Source organism: Marmota marmota, unplaced genomic scaffold, assembly GCF_001458135.2.
Source record: "Marmota marmota marmota unplaced genomic scaffold, marMar, whole genome shotgun sequence".
In the NCBI taxonomy this organism is placed as follows: Eukaryota; Metazoa; Chordata; class Mammalia; order Rodentia; family Sciuridae; genus Marmota; species Marmota marmota.
In genome coordinates this window covers 43310274-43319354 of record NW_026000026.1, presented here as the reverse complement: position 1 = coordinate 43319354, position 9081 = coordinate 43310274, and the positions used below count along the sequence as shown (strand labels likewise).

Here is a 9081-nt window from a genome sequence, read left to right as displayed (position 1 = left end):
GCTGTTAAAAAAGAGCAAGCCTGGTCCCCTCCCAGTCTTTCTGACTTCTTGTCTCTCCTGTGATCTCTTCCTCCCACACATCCCTGTCATGATGCAATGAAGCCAAAAGCAGGGGAGGTGCCCACCAAAGCCATGGCATGAAATAAGTCTCTTTCCTTTAAACATTACCTAGCCTTGAGAATTTTGTTATAGCAATGAAGAACAGACTAAGAAATATAAAATACACTAAATGATAAAAAGAGCATAAAACTTTCAAACCATTTGATAGAGTTTTTAAAAAGAAAAATAAAAACAATCCAGAAAATGCACTTTTAACGAGATTTAGTGGCTTAGTCAGGTATTGTTGTTTTTTTGGTTATTTTTTTGTTTGTTTGTTTGTTTGTTTTTTTGTCTCCGTGACCAAAAGACCTGACAATAACAACATAGAGGAGAAAAAGTTTCTTTTGGCTCCTGGTTTTGGAGGTTCACTTCATGGTCAGCCAACTTCATAATTCTGGGCCCCAGGTGAGGTAGAATATCATGGTGGAAGAGAGTGGAGGATAAAAGCAGTTTGGGGCAAGGCAACAAAGAATCAGAGAAAAAGTTCCTGTCAGCAAGTACAAAATATAAAATCCAAAGGCACACCCCCAGTGACCTACTTCCTCCGGCCATACCCTACCTGTCTATGGTTGTGGCCAAGTTAATCCATATAAGTGAATTAATCCACTTATTAGGCTACACCTCTCATAATCCAATCATTTCACCTCTGAAAATTCTTGCATTGTCTCACATATGAGCTTCTGGGGACGCCTCACATCTAAATCATAACAAAAGCCTAACTTGTCTTTCCCAAGAGCACCCGAGAGGCAAATGCCCACCATAACCAAAACTCAGGTACCCAAAATATGATGCGTTTAATGTACAGTACTCATGGCAGATTGCAAATATCTGTGATGCATTTGTGCAGGGGAATGAAGCCAATTAAATTTAAAAATACATGAATTGCAGAATAGTTTTAATAGCTAAAACTCAATTACATTTGAGTTAAAATAGTTGGGATTCCCTTTTCAGATTTTTAACACCTTAAAGTTGCAAATTTCTCCACGTAAATTTTAACTGAATCATTTTGCTCCTTAAATTAACAGAGCCCCACATGTGAGGCTGAGATGGCAGAGGATGAGCTGGAAGTCCAGTGTGTGTTTAATGTGTGCGGGGAAGTTGCCACATTGTGCTGACAGAGAGCGGGGAGAGCACTGGACACTCAGCACACCTTCGTTGAAAGGCAGTCGACAGATTGCAGGGTCAGTCCTCTGGAGTATGGCAGCACGTATTGGCATTAATGCAACACTTTACGCAGGCTCCACACCCAGGCTTACCAGCTCTGCATGAGTTTAGCTTTTGCCCAGGATTTCCCTCTCCAGAATTCTTGAGAATCAATCCTCAGAAGTATTCACATCACCTGACAGAAGGCAGCAGAAGATGATGTCAGCTGCCAGCACCCTGTCCCTGTCCCCTCATCCCATGCATACAGAGTACAGCAGGTGACTTTGCCTAAGGGCTCTTTGACCTGGGGGGCTGTTCAATCTGAGCACACCTTTCTGGGAAAACAACAGTTCCTAGAAGAGTGAGCTCAAGAGATGCTTTATCTCATGGGTCATCTCATTTTGACCTCACAATGACTGGGCCAGCAAGTGCTATTATATTATCAATGGACAGATGGAAAAACGGAGGTAACTAAAGGTTAACTAAATCTTTTCAAATGGCCCAGCCCTAAAGGGCCAATGCTAGAACTGAAACACAGATCATCTGCATCTGGAAGCCCAGCTCTTGAGCAGGAGGCCAAAGAAATTTTTCTCTACCTGAATATGTGAGCCCACAGTAAGAGACACATTGAACCACCAATCAGGAGCTGCAGCGCAGCAGAACTTGCGGAGTTTGAAATAACCTCTTGCAGCACATGACATCAGACAAATGCACATATGTGTGTGTGTGTGTGTGCTCCTCCAGCTGCTGCTAAGGACAACTTTGCATATTAGCATTCTGCTGAGTAAACCACATAAAACAGTTCAATTTTTTATCTAAGAACACTCTTATCATTGTGGTTGAGTGGGAAGAGATTTAGATTTTCAGTAAAAACACCAGGATTTCAATTCCAACTCTGCCACATCCAAGGTGCCCCCAAATGAGCAAGACACACAACCTGCCTAAATCTTATTTTCCTTATCTGTACAATGGTATTAAAGATACCTACACAACAGAGTAGTTTTGAGCATGCAAATGATTATATTAGATGACATAAATGTTTAACAGTGAAGCACTGCGTGGATACTGATGGTCTATAGGATTATTTAACAATAGTTCTATGTTGCAAAATTTAAAAATGCAAGCTTTGGAGGAGTCAGACAGACATTGCAGGGAGATCTTAGGAAATAACTGAAGCAACCTCCAGTTCCCATCAAGGTGATATGTGTAAAACCATGTGGCACAATTCACATATACTTAGTCCCAGATACAAGGTGGTTTTAGTAGCAGTGGCAGTAGGATTTATTCCATGTTGAAAGTGCTTCCACAGCTTTATAGACAAATTTGACACCTGCATTCCCAGGCATTGTACAAGCATAATCTCTGGCAGCCAGTGACCCGGAGTGACCTCTTAGAAATGACAAAGGCCAGCTTTCTCCCTCACCATGGCCAAATGCTGCCACATCAGAATTCTGTGCTCCAAACCCAAGTGGTTGCGTCCATGCCTGCCTAGTCCACCCTGTCCAGTACACCCTGTCCACTAGCTTCATCAAGGCAATTCTCAGTAGATGCTTTTAATTAATTACACAATAAAAAATGATGATTCTGTCCAGCTTGTCCATGCCTCTGAATTCAGAGGACATAGCAACTGCTGCCTGGCCTAGGCTGACACCCACTTATGTATGGACAACACCTGTATCTTGTGTTTGTAGAAGAGAAAGAGTTCATTAGCTGCAGGTAAGTTGCAAAGTACTGCATGCCTCTCTGTCTCCTTCCCCTTATTGACGCTGCAACCCAGATGAATAAATCTAAGCTGGTCTTTCATTGTCCAGGTGGTTGCCTGCCCTGTCTAGATTTCCACTCCATCTCTACTCAGGGAGCCCACCAGTTTTGTCTTTTCCCATCCCCTGCAATGAGCTCGCTCCTCTTTTGCTATTTTGAAACTTTCCCCATGAAACTACCCTGGGGTAATCATGGGTCTTACCTTATTTTTGTTCAATGTCTTGAGAATGAATTTTTATATATTCTATTTTTTAGTTGAAAATAAATCTGGTCTCCTCATCTTGACTGAAAATGAAAATTGTTTTCATTGATTTTTGTCTGATTCTTGTATCTGTGGCCAACTGATAGTTGTAATTGACAAACGAATGTAGCTCCATTGTGAACATTGGTTGATATTTTTGTCGAAAAGTAAGGCAAAATTTATACAAAAAGTGTTACAAAGGTGCATGTTGGAATGTCACTTGTTCATTGATGATCTGAGGGACTTCTTCACAAAACTGAATAATAGCTTTCAAATAATTAGGAAAATGTTTAAGTTTTATGCTATCCAAAATATAACAGCTACAGATGTGCATATTTTAAAATCTGATCTGCTTTAGCAACATTTTCTCCATCACCTTCTTAATTCTAGCCAATCAACAAAATAAATCAAGCTTTGTTTTGTAGCATTTGCTAATTTCCAAGGTGCAAATATTCCTACCAAGCTACCACTGTGATGTCACTCAACGCAGAGTTGAAAAGAGTTACTTGGTGGCCACTGTCCCATACATCTTTCTACTATATTGATGCCATGGACATAAATAACCCCAGGAGCACAGATTACATTAAAATGCTTAGGAAAGTATGAATAATGAGTATTTATTCCCTTTATTTTTAATGATTGTGTTGTAAGTTTAAATAACTGAGTTTTTAATAATGGCTTTAAAATTCCTGAAGGTTTGCCAACCAGCTTTTGTGAGCAGATACAAGCCAGGCTGTCCTATCACTGGATGGAGCCTCTGACTGGGGCCTCAGGTGAGAGTGACAGCACAGGTAATCAGATACACACTCAGCCTTGGGGAAGGTGATGCTTGTCCTTGCAGAAGTATTCATTGCCAAATGGAGAACAAATATAAGGGCCACCTGATAGGGTAATGAGGGTTCATATGAGAATGAACAGGAAGAATCAGTCCCGACTTTAAACCCCCCAGGTACTAAGGGAATGTCAGGATATCTCTGTGACTTGAAGCAAGAACACTGGACTGAAATATCTGGGTTTAAATTTCAGTCTTGAGGACTGCGGTTGTAGCTCAGTGGTAGAGCGCTTGCTTAGCATGTGTGAGGCACCGGGCTCAAGTCTCAGCACCTCATATAAATAAGTAAGATAAAGGTCCATTGACAATTTAAAATTTTTTAAAAAAATTTCAGTCTCACTCCTTAGCTAGTGTGATGCTATTTAGCTATTTGTGTCTCAGATTTTCCCTTAGAACCTTCTTCATAGGGTTGCAAAAGGAATAAGTGTGTTAATAGTGTGAAGAACTGAGCCAAGTAGCAAGTATATAGTAATTACTAGGGGCAGGGGGAGTAGATAGTGTTATTATTACTTTCAAATAGTCATGGCCAACTATGCTAGGTGCATATGTGAATATATATTAAAATGAATCTCATGTTTGTATATAGTTATGATGCACCAACCAAAATAAATAGAAAGGAGACCAATAGAGTAAAAGAAGGATATGGGGGGGGGGGGATATGGGAGGAAAAGGGGAAATGAAACAGAACAAAGTATTTTTTTAATCTGTGTGTATAAATGTCACAACAAATCCCACTGTTGTGTATATTTTTGTTTGCATTCTAGATTCATCCTGACTCATCCTGGGTTGACTTTATCTTCTGAGAGTTTATATAGGACACGCAGGCTTTCTCCTCGGAACCCCCAGCAAATAAACCCATTTTCCCCATCTCAATAGCACAGCGGTCAAGGCAGTGATGTGGTGGAACAGGCTCACACAGTCAAATCTCTTCCCAAATCTCCATTCAGAGACATCATCAGGTGGGCAGCCTTGAATCAGCCATGCTGGGAGAGTTTATACCATGGAAATTGGCAAATACTACAAATCAGGACTTTTCCTTCCAGAGAGAGGATTGTGAAACATTTATCAGCACACCACTACTCCTTCTTGTAACTTTCCTGACCTAAGCAGTTTAATTTGTTTAATGGAAAGGATGCATCATGCTTTACATCAAGAAAAATCAATCTTTCTCTAGCAAGGCACTAAAGGAAATAATGCAATCTGTCCAATCCTATTACCAGAACACACTCCTACGAAAAGAACGAGCAAAATTAGCTTGATGCAAACAGTTTCTCTGGGTGGTTTTGAGAACAAGTACACAAATTTAAGATAACCTCCAACCTAATGCATTTCCATTAATATTCACTTTTCTGGAACTTAGCAATTTGCAGAGTGCAATTTGGAATGATGCAGAACCTTGCCTCCAGAGAGCTCACGATAAGAGCACATTATAAAGGTGCCAATTCTAACTTTCTGGGCCCTGCCACAGATAGCTCTTGCCATCCACCCCATTTGAGAAAAAAACAAGGGCCAAAGTGTAGAAAGTCATGGAAAGATTGCCAAGTTCAGCTAAGCAAACCCCAAAATAAGTAGAAGCCTTTCTTAAGTAAGTGATTCTTGCTAATGTTCAGCTAGGGCAGATTTTTAAAAGTAGACCTAAGAACAATGAATGATGTAATAGATTGCATTATTGGCTCCAATTCTCCACCCCTCTCTATATTTATGTCCTTTGCTGTATGACTTTGTAATCTCTTCTACTAAAGAGGCTATCATTCCCCTGATTCCTGGAGCTTGGGCTTGTTCTTGCTACTTGCTTTGGCCAATAGAATGAGGTTGAAATGAGGTTTTTCTTCAGGAGGTCTCACATATTTCCCCTGTCATGCTGCAGCTTTGCTGTCATATGAGAACAACTTGCCTGGCCACCCCACCAGTCTAAGGAATAAGAGAGATTGTGGGGCACAGGCTCTCCAGCAGCTGCAGCCTGACACTGAACCATCTCAGCCCAGCTGCAGATGTGAAGCAGGAAGCCCAGTCACCAAACCAAGTCCCCTTTACCTCAGCCAAACCCCAGCCAGCCCCAGACACAAGAGGGAGCCCAATTGAGACCCTCAGAGCCACCCCAGCTCTGTGTGGCATCAGACTTTCTGCTTGATTGCTTTTTATGCAGCCTTATTCTAACAACAGCTAAGTGAAACAAACACTAAGAAGAAAATTAGTTTTTCTTGTCGCAACGAATAATTTATTAAAACTTGAAAGGAGTTTAAACCATGAAGCCTTTTAAGGTTTCGAATGTATTTGTTTTATAATCTCCAAAGCCTGATCCAGTGCCTGGGATACAGTTGGTACTCAACAAAGGTTTCATGTGCCTGGGTGTCAGAGAGGCTGTTTTCCTAAAAGCTCTCCTATGTAAAATGACTCGTTAGATAGAGAACTTGACGTTATTGGGAATAATATCAGTTGTTTTATTTCTACAATACAGTAAAAGACTTTTTTTTTTTTACTAAATAGATAAATTTTCAGCAGGATCCATTCACATGAAAGTGGCAGAAAAGGTGACTCAAACTGGCTTGATTTGCTGGCTCACAAATTTAAAATGTCTAAGGTTAGATCAGGGTCAGACCACACTATAAAGACTCAGACTTGGTTCCCCCAACCCTGCCCTGGGGTCTGGATTGCTCTGTGTTGTGATCAGTCTCATAGAAACCTAACCTTTGTATTTCCTCCATGTGCCTGCTGTAGTATTGAGTAATTCAGTGTTTTCAGTGACTTTATAGAACATAAAGTGTCTCAAATAAAGAGAATGAGTTCCGCATGGGTGTTGTATGTGTGCGTGTGCGTGTATACATACTCACTTTCAGTTTTGAGTTCTTGATTTCTTGCCTCTGGAAATTTTGAAGACATAAAGTAAAAGAGCAAAAGTTGAAAAGGCAACCTAGAGCCACACAGTTTGGAAAGTCACAAAAAGCTGTCTACTTCAAATCAAAGCACATACGGTGCTAGAGGGAACACACACTGTTGACTCATTTTGTTGAGTTCCAACAGGGTGTGAGGCCCTTGGCCAAGCACCTATGTGGTGTCATAGCACACACCTACTCTCAAGGAGAGTGTGATCTAACTGGAAAGTCAAAGCACCTGCACAGGCACTGCTGGGAAGAGAGGGGTCAGCACCACAAGAATACTTCAAATTAAATACTCCCAGGAAACTTGGAGGGTAGGGGGAAAACACTTTGTCATTTCACTCTATAATCCTGGGAAAGTCACTTTGTATCTCTCAACTTCATTCACTCACTCAGTAATTCATGTATTCATTCAAGTATTTCTTGAGCCTCTGTTATGGGTCACATTTGCTATGTGTCTGACACTGTGATTTTAAAAAGTCTGAATCCATGATTAGAATCTGAATTAAATCTGCATGCCAAAATCTCCAAGGATCAGGTTCAGGGACCAAGTTTGTTGATGATCACTTGAAGTTTGAGCTCTTTAAAAAGCAAGTGACAGCTCCTGGTTCCTTTGTTCTCAGAGTATGACATGAATTATACCTCCATGGAGTTGTTCAGTGAGGTTGTCCTGACCAGCCCCCTACTCAAGGTCAACCGCGATCCCTCCAACAGGAAGCACCACACTCAATGGAATTTTTACTCAGAGAAGTTTGCCATATATCCAGGTCTTGTTTTGGTTCTGTCCAAGGGACTGGACACACACCAAATGTTGAATTGCCTTTCCTTAAGGGTAAAGAGGAAAGAATAGAGTGGAGAGAGGTGATTGAGCCACGAGTAACAATCATGCTCTTGAATGTAATTCCTGAATGAAGAATATATAGTTCTCTGCTCTGAGCAGTGGGATAATTCAGAAATTATACTTCTTCCTCAACCTGCTTTTCTTCATGCTTGTCTCTGGATCTCCCTTTCCTGCTCATGGGCTGAGAGCAGGTAGTCCAACCTTGTGTTGTCTGGTCTGCTGAGCTCAGGTTTTCTTAAAAGTGGGAATTATATGTGGACCCAGATAATTCCTCATTGTGGGATCAATCATGTGCAGTGTAGGATGTGTATCAGCGGCACGCCTGATCTCTGCCCATGCAATGGCAGCAGCACCCCCCTCAAGTGTGGCAACCAACAATGTCCCCAGACATTTCTAATTTTCTACTGAGGGCAAAATCAGTGGTGTACAGGTGAATGTTTAACATCTGGCTCCCTGGGGGAGAAAAATTCTTGATTTATAGCATTTCCTATTTCTGTGGTATAAATATTCCCACTATGGCCAATTTCTAGCTACAAAAATGATGTCACAGGAAGAGACATGTCACAGCACACCATAATATAGTATTTCCAATGTAGACATGCACATGCGACATTAACCTCAAGGTAATAGATCACAGAAAAGTAGAGTAAAAATAATAAGGAAGTGATAAGGGATAATGCTTTCCTTGGTTTTAATATAATGTATTTAATTATAATTTAACATAATTTAATTTATAGTAATGGTAGTGTTTAACAGTCAACTTACCACTCCTGAGTAATATATAATGGTTAATTTGGCCTTCTAAATTTTTAATTGATGAATTATAATGATACATATTAATAGTATTTGTTGCAATGTTCCTATATGTACACAACATGATTGGGTCAATTTCATTAATCTTGATTGACAACTTGACTGGATCAAGAGATGCCTGGAAATTAGTACAACCTACTCCTGGGTGTGAGGGTGTTTCCAGAGATGAATGGCGTGTGGGACAGCAAACTGAAGAGGTGTGGGGATTCCCACCCTGAATATGGGTAGCACCATCTAGCAGGTTGGGGGCCTGGATGGAACAAAAACAGAATAAGGAGGACGCCCCTAGTGCACACAAGCTCAATTCTTCTGAGCATCCTTTGCTACTGCTGTTGCCTATGGGCATCACAATCCAGTTTCTTCAGCCTTCTATTATGGACTCAAAACAGTGACTTCCCAGGGGCCTCTTAAGATTCAAGAAATCAATGGTGGGAGAAGGGTAGGGGGTAGTAAAATATGCCCCTAGAAACTCATA

At 40.9% G+C, this 9081-nt stretch overlaps 1 long non-coding RNA gene across 1 annotated transcript; it reads left to right on the top strand.

The window, feature by feature from the left end:
- Nucleotides 1-3347: 3347 nt before the first annotated feature.
- On the top strand, nucleotides 3348-5235 carry LOC125619059. Its single transcript, XR_007350538.1, has 2 exons — nucleotides 3348-4017; nucleotides 4841-5235. It is a non-coding gene; the product is annotated as an uncharacterized LOC125619059 (long non-coding RNA).
- The last annotated feature ends 3846 nt before the right edge of the window (nucleotides 5236-9081 follow it).